General features: G+C 36.6%; 1 protein-coding gene across 1 annotated transcript in view; it reads right to left on the reverse strand.

Moving 5' to 3' along the window:
• The window catches only part of man1a1 (mannosidase, alpha, class 1A, member 1), a 59,196-nt gene that overhangs the window by 26,798 nt on the left and 14,110 nt on the right, over positions 1-18,288 (reverse strand). The gene's annotated exons all lie outside the window — the stretch shown is intronic.

Consider the following 18,288-nt stretch of genomic DNA (forward strand, 5'->3'; position numbering starts at 1 on the left):
GTAAATACAACCAAACAAACATGCTGGCGAAACAAAATGGCTTGAAGATTTTACCAGTGACAGAAGAGAAATACTACAAACATTATTCCAATTTTGTTTTCATTTTATGAAGAAGGATGTTGCACTCAGTGTCTTCTTCAGAGGTTTTCATGTTTCCTTCAGTGGTTCTTGATGCAGCGCCCCCACAGGCAACAAGGGGAACAGGTTTTCCAAAAGGTTTGGTTCGTTTGAGACAGCGGAGTGTGAAAGCAAACCAGGTGAAAACGTAGCAAATGTCGCATTTTTGGTCTCCAGTTGAACTGAGTTTATCGGACTAACGGGTGCAAAAACACCTTGAGGCAAAAAGTTGTTGATGAAAGAAAAAAATATCCAAGGAGGAAAAACGTTATGCTAAAAATCTCAGAAATCTTGAGTTTAAACATTCCATTTTTACAAGAAAAAAACTGCAGATATTCTGTTGAAAAGTCATAAGTTAAAACTTAGAGGACTTTTGTGTCAAAATTCTGAGGATTTTTTTCTTACCGTAAAATTATAATAATAAAAAAAAAAAATTTAAAACAGAGAAAATCCAAGTTTCTCTAAACTTCAATATATTCTTTTAGGTAAAAGAAAAACAACAAATAAGAATTTCAACAGCTACTTTATATCTCACCTGAAAGATTTTGACTCCTTTCTGTTATTTCTTTATCTGTTTGTTGTTTCTTTTTGAATGAGACGTCCCATGATGCAGTTTTTAGATGCACTGGTATCACTCTGCACAGTTTTGAAGCCATAACGTTAAATTTTCATGCGGAGTAACCTTCGGCTCCGATTCAGAGCCGACTGCAGGGACGCTGCGCTGCTTTAAATAACTTCATGAATATTAAACAAATGAAAAGGAGACCAAATACACCTGGATCTGCACAAAACTGGGTGATAATGTCCTACTAAAGTGAACATGTTCATAATCAGCTGGACTCTTTTCTACACTAAACATCGATCCTGATCTGGTTTTAAATGATTACTGTCTTGTAGACTTTCACAATTCTGTAAATTCATATTATGTACAGAAGAATAAAACTGTTTCTTTCTTTTTCAGTACATTTACTTAAGGGGTAAAAATTAATTATTGGGATTCCTAATTTTCATGATCAATTCAGTCTCCAAATCTAAATCTGATAGAAAACTTTTTTTTCTGATTGACTTATCAATACAGTGTAGCTAATCTGTGGATCATTACTTAGATTGATCAACAACTGGATAGCAAAAGGGGCTTCGTAGATTATTTTTTACAGAATTTGAACCAAGTGAAGCTAAAAATGCAAATGAGGAGTTCCGGGTAGAAAATATCTACAGTCAAAGAAAGTTTGGGTTTTTTTTATCTTAAAAGCAAAATATGTATATATTTGAGTAATTTTAACTTAAATACAGCTCTGAAGATGTTGTACGTTCAGAAAATGGCCTTTTTCAGTATAATCCAGTTAACAATACATTGATTATTAAAATAGTTGATTATTTTCATAATCGATTAATCATAATTTACCTGATTAATCGTTAATATCTCATTTCTTTGTGTTTTTTCCAGCTCTAAATGTACACTCTTGATTTTTCAGACATTTTCAGTGGGATTGTAGTGTTATCTTAAGGCTTTTTGTCCAGGGGCAACCATAAGTGTGGAGGCCTCTGTACTGTCAGCTGCAACTGATTAATCACGATTTATCTAATTAATCGTTTATATCTATTATTATTTCAACCTCTAGATGTATGCACTTGATTTTCCAAACATTTTCGGTGAGATTATAGCATTATCTTCAGGCTTTTCTTCCAGGGTGTGGAAAAGTGTGGAGACTGCTACATTTGATTAATCACAATTAATTACAATTAATCCGATTAATCGTTTATATATATTATTTATTCATATGTTTTTTCAACCTCTAAATATGTGGCCTTGATTTTCCAAATGTTTTCAGTGTGACTGTAGTGTTATCTCAAGACTTTTTTCCAGGGGCAGCGATAAGAGTGGAGGCCTCTGTACTGTCAGCTGCAATCAAACCAGACTTCTCTGTCGGAGAAGAACCTGCTCTGCAGACTTCGGAGCAGTGTTAGGTGAGGGGTCTCGGGGTCTCTTTCTCAGAGAGACGTTTTATATTTAGCTCCAGGCACAGGTCCAGTTAAAATGTCAGGATATTGTGAGTTCTGCCCTAACATGCAGCCGACAGTTTGACACAGCTGCTGGCAAATCAGCAGCTTTATTGGAGCTGCTGTAGCTGACCACTGCCATGAGGTAAAATTACACTTTTTTTATTAACTCCTGCTGCCACTTCTGACTTTTTAAATCAATTTTAAATCAGCAAAGCTACTTATTTATAACTCCAGCCTGCAAAAGAAACTATCTGATCCCAGCTTTGAGATTGAATTTTTCAGATTTGAAGGAGAGAAAAAACAAACATGAAGCTCTGTGACCTGTTTCTCTCTGTTCTCCGTCTTTCACACAAATACACTCAGAGGTGTGAAGTAGTAGAGACTAAACTGGCAGCTATCCACCCCAGGGACGAACCACTCAGCAAAGTCTGAAAGACGGGGGCAGATTGGAGGACACGTTTTTTGCTTTTTTTGAAAAATAAAAGCTCTAGAGGGGCTGCACGTCAAAACAATGAGGCAACTTTACAGCGTTTCTTTGAAACCGGATGGCAGGAAAAAAATACTCTGAACATAACAGCAATGTACAGAATCCACAAGCAAAGACCTACGTTTACATTTTTGGTCTTTGAGCAGATGCTGTTTTAAAGCGAACTGGCGGATGGTTAATGAGAAATTGAAACAACCCTGACAATAATCACAGACTAAAAGCACCAAAAAAGCCTAAAGTGGTTGAAGCAACATGATGGGAATAGACTGTAGAAAAACGTTAAGCCAAGATTTGTGGCTGTCTTCTGAACAGAAAGCAGCCAAAAAAATCCTTGCAATAATCATAAATATTATATGTATTCAAGTACTGCAACTAACAATTATTTTAGGAATTTATTATTCAGACAATTAATCAGATTTTTTAAAAATGGCAGTCAGCAGACATTTCACTTAACCTCTTAAGCTCTTTGCTTATACTTAGCATAAGAAAATAAAACTCATTGAACAGATTAGAGTTTTTGTCTTTGCTACGTATGTTGGATGGCTTCAGGCTTTGCTTTGTGAATTTTCTCTGCATATAAACAAAATGTCTAAATGCTCTCCAGATAGTCAGTTCTTAGAACAAGATATGATGAAAGTCATTTTTTTATATTCTGGACTCAGAGACCAACTGAGAGGCACATTAAATGTTTTTCCTCTCAGTGGAGCATGAATAAAAGCCGCTGTGGTGGGTGAAACATTACCCAACTGCACAACACTATTTCTTTGCAAAACTCACTAAACACAGAGTTTCTTTCGTTTTCAGCCAACTGCACTCTGAAACATCCAATTCATCTTTCATTTCTGAGTAAAATGCACTCCAGTCTGTCATTTTCTGTGAAGAAATGTCCACTCTTTGGGTTGTAGGCTTTTAGTAGCTTCTCTTTTAATCATTAACCTGACTTAAAGTAGGTAGAAAACTTTACTGAGGGAACTCTGTGGAATCTGCATAATTAAAATTGATAACATCCTGAGGCAGGAAACGCAAAACTGACAACCTGTAGGCTAACGGCACAGTATTTCTGCTTTCAAGGAATAGTTTAAAACAACACTGTGATTTCAAAAAGAAAACAGAAATCATGTATTTATCAGCAGTTGTGATCCCTTAGGGGGCGCTGCATCACACACCACTGAATGAAACAACAAGAAAACCTCTGAAGAAGAGACTGAGTGCAACTTCCTTCTTCATAAAATGTGAAAAAACAAACAAAAAATGGATCAGCATCAAATTCTTGTAGGATTTCTCTTTTGTCTTTGGCAAAAAAACCCACAAGTAATTTCTCCTGTTAGTGCTGGACTTGAATGTTTGTTTTGGTTGTATTTACCCACAATGCCCTGCGCTATAGTCCACTTCCTGCTTTTGGAGCGGTCTCTGATCTGCTTGGTGTTCACATTCAAACCGCACCAAAACTCACTTTAACCAAACCAAGACCGAGGACTATAGACGGACCATAGTTCGCTTTTTTTGGTCTGATTAGCATTCACACGGACTTTCTAGACAAATGAACTAGAGTTTGATTAAAACACAAATCAAATTTCAAGAACATACAATAAATATCCAAATGGCTTTCCATACTCTAGATATCATCTGTTCACTTGGCTTGCCAAATGGGTACAGCTATTTTCCCTGCTCTTTATTGATGGAAATCAAAGTCACACAAAGCAGGTTCTTTAAATTTGTAAATGGTGTTATTCATTATTCCAGCATTACTTTGGTGTGGAGTGCTTTTCTGTCTTACATTACCTAAAAACATTGCAGAGTGCCCTCTTGAGAGACGGACCCAAAAAGTCACATCTGTACCGTAATTTCCAACAACATGTCCTATAACACCACTAGCAGGTTTTATGTCAGAACCAAACATTTGAGTTTTGCCGTCACCAACAGCATGATGTGAACCAAAGGGTTAATTTCAGAGCAACGCTGTCAAGAACTACCATCTGCTGAAGCACTAGAGAGCAGACGGTGCTCTGCGGCAGAGACAGAAAATAAAAAAACAAAGCCGGGTTTATTAGATGGATAAAACTGTCAGCCACCCAGAGTAATACTCTGAAATACATACAGCATAATCTGAAGGGAGAATGCCAATAACTGCTGCAATATACCTGCGAGCAAGGAAACATGAAAGTAGTCAACAGATTGCAGAATTTAAAACCCTCAGATAAAAAAAGCTGTTAAACTTTTCTTTCTTTAAAGGAATTGCATTAAGCACGCCTGCTAGACTTCAACGATAGTCGGAGTGCATCTTCTCGAGTGTGTTTACCAGAAAAAAGCCCACCGGCTCTCATTAAATACATTTGCAAACACGTCATCACATCCACAGCAGAACGACCGAGCCCAAAGGATGCTGGAATCAGATGAACAAGTGCCAAACAATAAATGAAAATATTGAACATGGAGCCTAAATCCAATTTTCCTCCTTTATCTCCGGACTTCCAAGGCAGAGTAAGTTCAGGGTGATGTGCGAATACATCTCTGTTTTATGTTGCACAAATGGGAGCCGTGCCGTGTCGTAACAAGGCATCAGATGCCAGAGATTAATGTCTTTAATAAAGCTGGAAGCACACAGAGGGAAAGGAAAATCCCAGCGACGCACAGACGAATGAATTACACACAGCCCGAGTCCGAGGCCATCAAGCAAGCTGACAACAAGCTTTAATAAGCGAGTGAATCATACAGAACCTGAGGAACACGCTCAAAAACCCGCGGCTGATGCCGTTAGGAAAGGCTAATGTTGATAATCACATTTCACACCTCAGTGCCTGTGACAAAATATCCATCAAGAAGATTTACTGCTGCACTACAGTGTGTTTGTTTCTCAGAGTTAATCCTGGTTAATAGATAAATTAGTTAACAGTATGTGACAATTCAGTCCCTGAAGACATCAGCTGGCTGCTTCAGATGCACAACAAACGTTTACGAGCAGGAAAAAGAGCGAGACGGGGAAAGCGTGTAAACTGAAAACATGCAATGATTTGGAAAACAGTGAAAAAAAGAAAGAAGAGACATCGCATCTTGAAAGGGAGAATTTGCTGGAGGCAACATATTTCAAAGAGCTGGCCCAAAAGCAAGTTTTACTTGGCATTGCATCACTCCTTTTAACATCTATTTCAAATTAGGAACATTAGACATTAACTGTAAAATGGATGTCAGAACAATATTAATGTATAATGGTCTTCAGTTTACAAATGTAAGAAATTCTGCTGCAGAGACGGACGGAAGATTGTTTTGCTTGGATCTATGCATCTATCCGTCACCGCAGCGTCTGACAAATCAAGTATTCCATCGATTAATTGAACATTTTTCATTATATTTCTCATTTTATCACTTAGGCCTTTTTTCTACAATATTAGAAGTACATTTAAATATGCAAACAGACAATTCAATTCCCTTTTTAAATAAGAAAATGTTAACTACACTGGAATAACAGCATTGCTTTAGTGAACGGTTGATCATTTGTAACAAAGGATGCAAAAATACTTCTAGCATGTGAAAGGAGACTAAACATCAACACATTTTCACTTAACCGAGTCATAATTTGATAGCAAAAGGTGCTTAATCTGAGATTTTTATTAACAGAATTTGAACCAGGTGAAGCTAAAACTGGCACTTCAGTAGTTTTGGTTAGACAAAGGTGTTTTTTTGTTGTTGTTTTTTTTTATCTTAAAAGCAAAATATATAAAATTTTGTAAAGTTTTGGCTTAATTCCTGCTCTGAATATGTTGTTCTTTCAGTAAATGGTCTTTTATTTGCATCTCCAGTTAATTAATTGATTACAAAATTAGCTGATGTTTGTATTAGTAATCAATTAATCACAATTGATTCGATTAATGGTCTGAACTCCTAAGATATCCATATTAAAAACAGACTCAAGGCAATCACACAGTGTATTTGGTTTTACTGCTGGTGTAACAAGGTCATGGTAGGAAATCCATTTTTATCTCCAAGATGAAGCGACAACATTTAGTTGCAATAGAGATGCTTCACTCACATCGGCATGCTGGATGCTTGAAACTAAAAATAAAACTGACTGAATACTTTATTTATTTTGGCCAATGATTGTCTGACCATCATCATTGAAGTTTGCTTTCAGGCAGTTAAGTTGGTTCTTAAATATAAGTTACCTTGTCCTGACAAAGCAGAACACTGTGAATTCCACACACTTGATCCTAACACATGCACTATTCAGAACGTACCATGTGTTTTTCAGTACATCAGTGTAGATGGCAAGATAGGAAAAGTGTGAAAGTTGCTTTAGGATCAAAAATATTATAAATATAAAATCTAAACTAGAGTTGCACAACAGAAAATCACAATCGTCATGGCAACACCAGTATTTGGGACATTGCAATTGGATCTGATTTGTTTCGATGTGAGTTTTGGTGGGAAATTTCAAACAGTGCATCCAAACTCTGCATGCTAATAATATCCTGTGAGATACTTGAATTGGCTTTGATGCCTGAACCTTAATAATACTTTATGTAGGGCTGAGATGATTAATCAGATTAATTGTGATGAATCAATTATTCAAATAATCGTCAACACATTTAGTAATCAATTAATTCATGGATACAGGCAAAAAAAAAAAAAACGTATTCAGAGCTGTATCATATGTTGATGTAATCTTGTAAACCTAAAATTCAAAATTAAGATTCGCATTTTATTAACACCTTTTTATGTTGATATGTTTTCCCCAAAACTCCTCAAGTGTCGTCGTTTCAGGTTTTTCCCAGTTCAAATTCAGTACAGGAATGATATGCAACTGCAATTTAAACACTAAAATGTTCATTTTCTTATTTAATAAAAGAATTGAATGATTTGTTTTCATCCTTTAATGTATTGTGTAAAAAGGTTCAGGTGGCTTAATGACAATATGTGAAAGTGTCAAGTTTATTTCATCTGATTAATCGTCAGAATAACTGCTAAAGTTATTTAGTTGCAGCCATATTTTATGGCTAAGGTCGCTGAAAATGTCAGTTTTTGTGAAAAATGTAAAGCCAACAGTTGAATCAATAGATCACACAAGAGTAGATTAAGAGACATTTCTACTTTATTTTGGATTAGAGCCATAACCTTCCACTCGACATCGCTGACCTCCCCGTTTTCTTCCCGAAATCGAAGAAGGAGCTTCGCAGATAAATAAATCTTAGATCTGGGTTACGACCAGCCAGCGGCTGGGTTGTAATTCAGTGAGGAGGCATCAGAAACCTGTAAGGTTTGCGTGTTCATCAGGTTCTGTGTTGGTATGATTACGTGTTGCAGTCCACAGAGAGTGGAGCGGACAGCTTCCTAACGAAGATGAATCACTCCGCCCGGACGCTGTGTGACCAGCAGGCCCGGTGGGACATGTGGCCCAGATTACTGCAGCGTCGCTGGGATGAAGCGGGGCCAGCGCTCCCCCTCTGGCCTCTGTCATCTCCTTCCTCATCTTTCCTCTGATGTTCAACTATTACTCAAGATTTACTCTGTCACCTCTCCTGTTTCTTATTCTGTCTGTTGTTCTTCAGTTTCCACTTCTACTTGTTCAATTATGAAAGTCAGGCTGGTTATTTTTTATTTTATCTCCGATTTAATGAGCCGACTTCCTGTTCTCAGGCACAAAACTGAAAATCTTATCTACCAATCGTGCTTAGATTTTAATCTGTGATTTTCTTCTTTCTTAACTATTAATGTAGCATTCTGGGATGTTTTTCTGTTTTATTTAACCTTTTTCACCAAGAAAATCCCAGAGATCAAAATTCTCTTTTGCAAGAGAATCCAGGCCAAAACCAAATAAATTGGTTAAAAGATTCCTCATTTCAGACGATTCCTTCTCAAAATCAGTAACTGAAACTTTAGATTTATGTGCTTCTGCAACTCATTAAAAGAAAAAGGAGCAGAAAACAGAAAAAGATTTCTTTACAAATTCAGTTTGGACCTGAGGCACCGAAAGTAAAACTAAGCTCAGTTTTCTTTAATTCTGAGAAAAACACACGTATGTTTGTCAAGCTATTCAAAACTAACCAAGTTAAACTTTTTTTCTTTATTTTACCAGTAAAATCCCATTGAGATAGTTAAGCACCTATTGCTGAAATGGACTCTTGTCTTTTTCTCTTTTTCTCCTAGATAATGTAGATCTTGCACAGTATTCGTGTTTTTTGGTTAGTTCGGTTTAAAATATTCTGCTTTGAATGCGTCTATTTAGCTTTCCTTGACGGTGAAAACATTAATAAATCAAACATTTTGCTCAGTAAAGCAAATTGAAAATCTTATCTGTCGTTCTATTGATCCAAACTATTGGTCATGCTTAGATTTCAATCACTGATCCAATTTTTGTTTTACTTTTTAACGTCATATTTCAGGATGTTTTTCTCAAGACATTATCTGCTTTTTCTGCAGCTTTCTTTTATTTTTAAAGAAAACAATTTTTATTTGTAAAGCCATTTAAAATGAACCAATCATTCAGTTTCGTAGCTATTTCTAAAATTAACTTTTTTGTGTATTTTTCTTCCAATATAAAGTCAATCTTGCTCAGTATTTCTGTTTTTCGGTCAGTTTTATTTTAAAAACTATCTTCTTGAATAAATCTTAGCTTTCCTTGGTTGTGATAAAATAATTAAATCAAAATGTTTTGCAATTGCTGTGTATTTAAAAAGCGCTCAATAATTTCCTAAATCTTTTTTTATGTTGATTACAGTTTTATAAAATCCACATCCAGACTCAGATACTTCACAAATTTACAGTAAACAGCAAATAAATTGCCTCTTGTTTTCTGGTAGCTGCATGTAAAGGCTTCGGGATTGTTAAGCTCAGCCCATGCAAAGCGACTGAGGATGAAGGAAACGGGCGGGGAAGACTTAGCGTCAGCTGAAGGAGGTCATTCTGGAGGCTGCAGCTGCACTGGAGAGGCTTATCCAACACACACGCAGCACTCTGAGGAGGTGACAGCTTTCAGTAGTTAAGAAGCCTGCTGTTGTGTGAATGGTTGCTCTTGTCCTCCACTCCACTCTGCTCTCTGTCAAAGCCTGTCCTCAGCCTCTTTCTGGGTTTAATTCATTGCTTAAGGAAAAAAAAACCCACAAGGACAGACAGAGGGTAATAGCAACACCGGGATCTGTAATCGATGAAGGAGCAGTAAAGGAAAGGAAATGGGGGAAAATATCTAATTATTGACTTGATTTAATAATTAATCGAGTTAATCGAGTTCTGCTTAACTTAAGCAGAAGAGAGGGTTTTCCTGCTGTCCTGCCAATATCTCCGATGTAAAACATTTCTCAGTAGGAGGTAAAATATCCATATTTAAATTCACATTTTGCACATTTTTGTGCTTCGATTTGGGTTTCTACTGCTTCCAAAAACAGTCCTAGGGCTTAAAAACATTTTTTGGCAATAATAATGTTTTTTGGCATCTGGAAAACCAGTAATTTCAAAAACCTCTCAACTGTTAAGCCATTCGCCTTGCTACTTAGCAACGGTGAGCCCAGCCCGTCACCTAGCAACCCAGGTGGAGGTCCAGCACCTTTGGTCAGCTGGTTTTAGACAAGTGTTTTGTTGCCGTCTTTCCATCCAGAAACCACTTGATGGATTCTTGCTGGTTGTGCAGGACGCTCCACTTCTACTTGTTAAAGATGAATGATTATATCATTGCATGTTTGTTTGGAGCCATTTTTAAATGCGAGTGTAAACGTTCAGCTGGCGGGCGTGGCCAGCTTCACCTTTCGCCCTTCCACGCCCTTCACCTTTCAATGTCTGCAAAAAAGTACATTTCCCAAACTTCAAATTTAAAATTCTTAAAATTCCAAACATTTAAAGAGTCGTTTTAAAAGGGGTGGTGGAATATTTCACCAAATTTACTTTTTTTATCTTTTACATGATGTTATAATTTTATTCCCACATCTAAACCAAACTTGGAGTGTTGCTTTGACTCTTTCATGCATGTTTGAGAAATCCTTTAATCTCCTGTTTGAGTCATTCGAGGGAACCTGAGCACTTACTCACACAAAGCAAAGCCAATTTACACAGCACTCCCCGTTCCCACTCAGCTCCTCTAGACTAGTGGCAGCAGCAATTAGACACCTTGTGGCACAGTGGAGCATATATATGAACTATTTCACTGAACACTTGTTAAAGGAGAAAAGTTGCAGAAGCCAAAGTGTTGGAAAGAGTAGGAGTTTCTTAAAGAGACAGAGGCCCAATTTCAAGGCATCAGATAAAGTTATGATGTGAAATGAAGATTTTTTTAGTTGTTTATATATATATTTGTGAATACTGTAGCAGGTAGGGCAGTCCTCAAATGCCAAAACATTGATATAAAAATAACTGGTTTAGTTACTTTTACAAGAGAAAAAGCTTTAAATTTAGAGTTCCTATTGGCCACAACAATCAAGTCAAACTTTCCATCTTAAAATCTATTAAATTTATGCAGTTTACTCAGAAATAGATCCAACAAATTCCTTTCTCAGCAGAAAACTCTGCCTGACCAAGTTGAATGCAGCTTCATTTAGTTAGAGGGTAAATAAGCAAATGTTACTGCAGAGTGCCAGCTAATCTATTAGCTTAATTTAACACAACGCAGGCCAGACATCAGCCCTCCAGGTCCAGTTCAGCAGCTGGGAGCGCACTGCTCTTTACTTTATAATTAGCCTTTCAAGCTGCAGCGCGTCACAGTTTCAGTATAATTAAACTCACTGTAAATTTCATTAATTTATTTTTAAACATGAGCTGTAATTAGGCCTGTCACAATAAAGTTTCCTAGACGACAAATTGTCCCAGAACTTAAGAAATAAACAATAATATTGTTGTTTTGAGGCTATTTTAAAGTAATATAATGGTATAATAAAGCAAGAACAGATTCTCAACTAAAACACCAAACTGAAAATTTTTATCATCCAGGTCTTGGAAGAAATGAAGAGAAAACAGAAAAAGATTAAATCATGGAAATGGAAATTATTAAGCTAGTTTTAATTTATCTTTCGATTATTGCAACAGTTTTAGCCGTCGCAATAATCAGTGAGCAGCTCTTAAACCAGGGGTGTCCAAACTTTTTGCCATGAGGGCCAAAATCAGTCATTGAATGAATTGGGGGTTGTAGTTTGTGGTTCCAGTTAATAAAAAAAACGAAGATGAACGCAGGAAAGTTGTTAATAAAAGGGAATCAAAGGTGTTAATCTGCAAAAAAAAAAAAAAAAAAAAAAACTTCCTTCATAAAAATCAAGAAGATGATGGAAAACATTCACCACCCTCTTCCTGAGACTGTCTTCAGTCAGAGGCTTCTTCAAATGTGCTGTAGTACAGACTGCTACTGGAGAGGTTTCCTGCCAACGGTCATCACATTCTACAATTTGAGTTACATCAACATTTAATTTCCCGTTGGGATCAATAAACTATTTTTGAATTTGAGTTGAAATAATAATTCCCGTCTTGAACAAACGTCACACGACTTTAGAAACCATCTAAAACCAGCAGTGAATGATGGGAATGTTTTATTTTTAGTGTCTCTCAACCCAAACCATCAATATGCATCCATATACGATATGCAGAGCAAATCAACCGCTGATAAAACGCTCCCTTGTGTCCCGTGGCACGATCTCTGCTGACTCTGCAAACTTTTGACAGTCAGCTCTTTTGACAGCGCCGCTACAGAAATAAGGAAAAGCTGGGAAGGTGAATTTACATAGAAAATTGCCACCTATGTGAGAAAGTTGCAGAAATTGGCCTGAATGGGAGAGAAGGAAGGATGGAAACTGCAACGTGAGCAACCAGATGAAAATTTCAAGGTTTAAAGGTTTGCAGTTCGTATCAGCTTTGTCAGAATAGACATAAACTAAAAGGCATTTTTATGATAAATTAGTGTTTATGACTGAAACACTGGGATTAAATCTGATTAGTAAGAATAGAAATGATTTTATATCAAAATGTCATATTTTTCCAGACTTTAGTTTCTCTTTTCCAGAACTTTTTAGCCACCAATACAAAACTTTGACTCTGTATGAATGGATAAAAACATTTTGACATCAGGGCAAAACATTAAGTCTGGAAAAACAACCTATTCATTATTGTTTTTTTTTTGTTTTTACACTTACTTAGAACAGAAAATGCTTTAATCAAATTCCACACTTTTCCAGACTGTACAGGAGTTCTGACAATTATTTTGTAGCTTGAACTATATTTAAAGTTTATGACTAAAAACAAACATTTATTTGCTGTTGCAGAATAAACACACACTTCTAAACGTCAGTGCTTTATGCTTAGCGATGAGTTTACTGGAAACCAAAAGACCTCATTTAATGGAGGTCCATTCATTCACGTCAGCAGCCTCTATGGGAATTACCAGCCGGACAAATATAGGCCACAGTAAATGATCTGATGCTAATGATGATAAATATTTCACAACACTGTGCTTCCTGAAAAACAAACTAAAAGCAGAGATGAAACTCCCGGAGAGTGCATGTGTGATAAGGAGCCAGCAAAGCGCCGTTTAGGCCTCCCAGTGGAGGATTTGCTCCGTCGCTGAGCTGTAACCCCGACAGCTTTCATCTGAAGGAAAATGTCAACAATTCCTACAAAGAGTTCAAGAAGGCTAAAGACCATAAAGGCCCTGAAGTTCCCCTCCTGGCAAAGCAAACAGCTGTTTAAACCGCGACAGCCGGACTTCCACTGCTTCCTAGAGGTCAGCCAGCACCAGGCAAAGAGGAAAAAATTAAACTATTTATTCATATTTTTGCAATTTTGGTTATTTTTTCCAGGAATGTAAAGAAGCCATCTGCCACTTTGGGGATGTTTTATAGCTGAAGATTTAGATTAGATTCCTTCTTTATTTTGGACAAATCAATAAAAAAAAAAATCAAAAACAAAATAAGAATGAATATACATGCATTTAAACACACACACACAAAAACAATGTTAAAACTAAAACAAATACTTCCATAACTTTTTTAGTGCAATTTAACTCAACTGACAAATTTAACTGAGTTTAAAACAAGATTATAGATCATGGTTTGCACATGCTTCTGTAATGTTATTCCCAACATTCCAGTTCCCAACCAACTGGGCTTACTGGTTTTTGCATAATTATGCAAACAATGTTTCTTCTATGTTGGTTGTTGCTTTGCAAAACAAGTGTATAAAAGAAAGGCAGCACAATCCCGAGGAATATATAAATAATTTGGAGATAAACTTGAGATATTTTGTGGTGTAAACAAACAATAAAAAAGAGCCAAGAGAGGCTTAAAATCTCCTGTGGAGCTGAGAAAAATTCAATAATTCATCCACAGCTTCTACGGTAACTATTAATTGCTGAGTTAAAAAAAATAACAGGTGGGAAAAAAGGATGGTTTGTTTGGTAATTTTGGTTGAAAAAGCAGAAAAAACCCCAACTTGGACATTCTGAAGAGAAGCTCAGCAGAGAAGAAAAGTCTTTTAAATGTAATGTAAACAAAGCTACATGTCACAAAAACAAAACAAAACATCAAAGCTTCAGATCTTCACAGTTCAACAACACGAATACCAAAATCCACATATAGGTCCTTGAAAGCAGCAAGTCATCAAATAAACATCAGTAGTAACTTTGGCTGCTGCTCAAGCTCAGACGTAAAGATCCAGACAGCAGGAAACAAAGTCGGGGAGACAGCTGATGTAATTGGACTGTAAGTCCCACAGAGGAGTGAGCTGCCTGGTGAAGAGTCCGGATATTTACCAAACACACTTTCACAGTCTCCAAATTTCATGTTTCAGGTTTATCAACATTTTGGATTAACCAGAAAACTATAGTTGGTAATTTAATGAAGATAATCCCCAAAAATAAGATGTAGAAATTAAACCTGGCATGTAGGACTGAAACGATTAATCTTTACTAATCAATTAATCATTAACTAGAGTATAAAGACTCGGAAAAAGACCATTTGTTGAAACAACAACATACTCAGAGTGGCAATTGAGCCAAAACTGCATAAAATTTACATATATTTTAGATTTAAATTAATTCAAAACTATATCAGACAAAAACAACATACTTTTTGCCAGTAGGATAAAATTAAACCCTCCCAGAAATAGCATAGTTTTAGCTTGCTTTAGTTCAAATTATGTAAACTCTCCTATTAAACACCTTTGCTCTCTAATTATTAATCAACAGATCAGCTCTGCACTGTATTGATGTTAAATCAAGCAGAAAAGGCTGAACTTCTTACAATTTTTTAGCTCTGTTTTGCTATAAAGGATAACATGTATGCTAAATATTATTACATTTAATGCAGTAAAATGACCATTTTCTTATTTTAAAAAAGAAATGCAATTTCTTACTCGCATCTTTCCAATTAATCGTCAGAATAATCCATTACTCGTGCCATCCTGGCATGGTTCCTTCATGTTAAACTCATTCACATTCAGCTCACCAGAAGTCATTCATGTTTCTGGTGAGCTGGCTGCTCCTCGCTCCACTCAGAGATGCAGAAAGACCAGTGAGTCGCTGCCCTGCAGTCAAGCCCAGGGAAACTCTTGCTCTTTTCACACCACTGAGCAGCACAAGGGCCCGCTGCATCCTAATAGCACATTTAGGTACTCGAGACTCGCCTGAGCTGTAATTAAAAAAAATGAGCACACTATGCCGAGGTGGTATTTCGCAGTATGCGCCGGGTCAATAGCTTTTTAATCAGAGCATTCGCTGGAACTGTTTAGAAAATGGGTGCAACGGCCTGCAGGCTAGGCCTGAAATATTGTTCTGCAACAAGCTCGTCTGCACCCTGGGACTTAGTTTGTTAATGACATTGGCTTAAAATTGTCTTACAGCCATGCTGAGGAGGCCATGCAGGGACACGTTTCAGCAAGTCAAAATTAAGACTTTTTAATGCCACCTTGAATTACAATTAAGACAGAAAAAAACTAAATAGGGTAATCCTGCTGTGTTATAATAAATAAGAGCTAAAATTATGACATTTATAGAGTCTATTTGTGTTTTTTCAGCAGCTTTGTTGAAAAGCTTTAGCTTCGCTTTCTTTCCACAGATGCACCTAGTTTGATTTGGGTTAGCAAAAATGAACATCATACGGCCAACTGGCGATAAGTTTGAGATCGACATGCGGAAGATGACATCACTCTCTCTCCATTCATTTCTTATGAAAATGGAAATCTAAAAAAAAGAAAAAAAAAAGAAAATGGAAATCTAGCCTTGCAACCGACGATATTCATGCATGAGAAGTTTTGCGCTCAAACACGAACAGGCAAGTTTGCAATGTGAAAGTAAAGTTGAAAAACGTCGACATTTGTCGGGTTTTACCCCCAATGGAGTTGAGGTTTGCCTGCTGCTGTTTGGTTAGCTAGCCAGCTACTTAGCAAGTGCATATTAGCAGCTAGTTACCAGCAGCCTGAATTGTCTTGAATCCCAGAATACAGCAATGTATTTAGGGCCAACTTACATTTTGTTTTGAATGAATTTAACACTAGGGCTGAAACGATTAATCTGATTAATCGTAAAGAACCTATAATTGAAATAATCATATTTTTTAGTTGCAGACGTTTCCTTTGCTACAAATGGTAAAGAGTGAACTAAAGGAAAGCTGTGTTATTGCATTTTAGGCAATACAATTTTCGTTTTCTTATTTTAAAAAGGAATTTAATTGTTTATTGGTATTTCTATGTATTTTTAATAATATACAAGTTTAAATAGTTAATTTACAAATCTGCATCAGTCATCAGAAAAATTCAAAGAATAACTAATAACTAAAATAATTGTTAGTTGCAGCTCAATTTAAGACATTTAAGGCCTTAAAAAGACTTTAAGGACACTTTTGGAAAAGACCCTTATGCCTAAATCTTCACAGCTCAGGTGGGTAAAATTGACTGATTTGAGACAAAATCTTCTCTTTAACATGCATCTCACACTCACAAAAGAGAAAAAAAGAGGGAAAGTAAAAGAAGACAAAAAAGGCACCAGAATGAGTGACAGGCGAACAAGGTGGCGATACGAGTGGTGAGAAAAAAGCTGAACAATAGACATGTCAGAGTCAGCGGCTAATCTGTGATTAGATAGCGCCTCAGTTTGATAATACTCCAATGTGAGAGCAAAGAGGGAGACTCTCTCAGCTTCCTCTGTCACTCAAAGATGCGAGTGTGTGTATGTGTGTGTGTGTGTTAGTATATTAACTAGGCAAATGGCTCCCTTCCCTTATCTTCCTTGCAAGGGGAAGAGATAAGGGTCCAATGAGGGCAGGAGTGGAAAGCTGCTTGGCTCCCTTCAGGCCAGATGACAGGAATAAGAAACAAAGCAGCAGACATGAACTCTGGGGATATTTCAGGCTTTCTAACAATAACCGACTGCAGATCTGCCAGTCAGCAACACCGAGGATTAAAGCTACATCCTACATGTGCAAATATGGATGTTTAATTACATAACAGAAAGCATTGTTAGCTCTCTTTACTATTTGTGGTTCTAGTTCAGGCATTCTGACATAATGATGTTGTTTGTAGGTTGACTGGAAGCTAGTGTTTTTCTGGAGCAACAATAACTATTTAGCATAAACACTCGGGGGATTTAGGACATAAAACAGAAAGCAGCCTTTGATGATGTTAATACGGAGGTCTCCAGACGCCAAGCAGGGAATTTTCCACCAAATAATTTCTCCTGGTAATCAGCCTTTCAATTAATACCCCCACATTAAGATAATTTCAGCAGAATGTCTCCAAATTAGACTCAGAATAAAACAGATTTTACAAAAATCAATCCTTTGATTTGATGTTTAAGAACAAGGATAAAATGTAATTCTGATTAGTTCATTTTTAATGTCTTGGGTTTTAGGATTGGTGTGATGCAAATGTTAAAAACTGGACCCAAAATCAGATCTAAAGACTTTTAGCAAGAACATGAGCAACAGCGTTCTGGGTCAGCTGCAGCTTTTTAGTTAGAACTGTTGCAGTAATCAATGATAAAGTCATAAGCTTATTTTTTCAGATGTTGTTTGAACAATTGTTCAGGTGATGAAAACCTGACTTTGTAACTGTCTTTATGTGTCTCTGAAGATTCAGGTCTACATCACTACACCCAGATTTCAGAGCTGATCTCTAGTTTCTACCTGTAGTAACTGAAGGTGTGTGTTGACTCTGGATCATTCCTGTTTAGATAAAAAGATAATAACTTAAATTTTGTTTCTGTTTAAGGTGAAAAATGTTATGGCACCTCCATGTATTGATTATGTTCTATCCATCAGTGATTGAAAGGGTTAACCATCACCTGATGAAATTATAATGTAGAGCTGTGTGTCATCTGCATAACGTCTGATAATGTTCTAACAACTAAACACTATAGCAAAAGAAAATCCTAATTTCTAAGCATACTTTTAATATTACATGTGAAAAATTTAAAAAGTCACAGATAATCATGAAAGGTGATTTGTCCAGCAGACAGTTGTTTAGACCTTTGAGAAGGAAGGAAAGTCCTGACCATTGACAGGGTTGAATCCATAGTGAGTTCAGCAAATAATACATTAGTTTCATTTAAATCATTCAGATTTACGTGATGTTAATGCTCCGCTTTATCACCTGCAACAAACGTCTGCCTTCATTTTTAAAGGTACAGCAGTGTTAATGCTGAACAGCATTAAAGAGGATGACCCCCTCTGACAAAAATCCTTTACTGCACACTTTTTGATTTTATTGCAAAAAAATATTATCCTGCT

The sequence above is a fragment of the Poecilia formosa genome, unplaced genomic scaffold, assembly GCF_000485575.1.
Source record: "Poecilia formosa unplaced genomic scaffold, Poecilia_formosa-5.1.2 Scaffold322, whole genome shotgun sequence".
Classification (NCBI taxonomy): Eukaryota; Metazoa; Chordata; class Actinopteri; order Cyprinodontiformes; family Poeciliidae; genus Poecilia; species Poecilia formosa.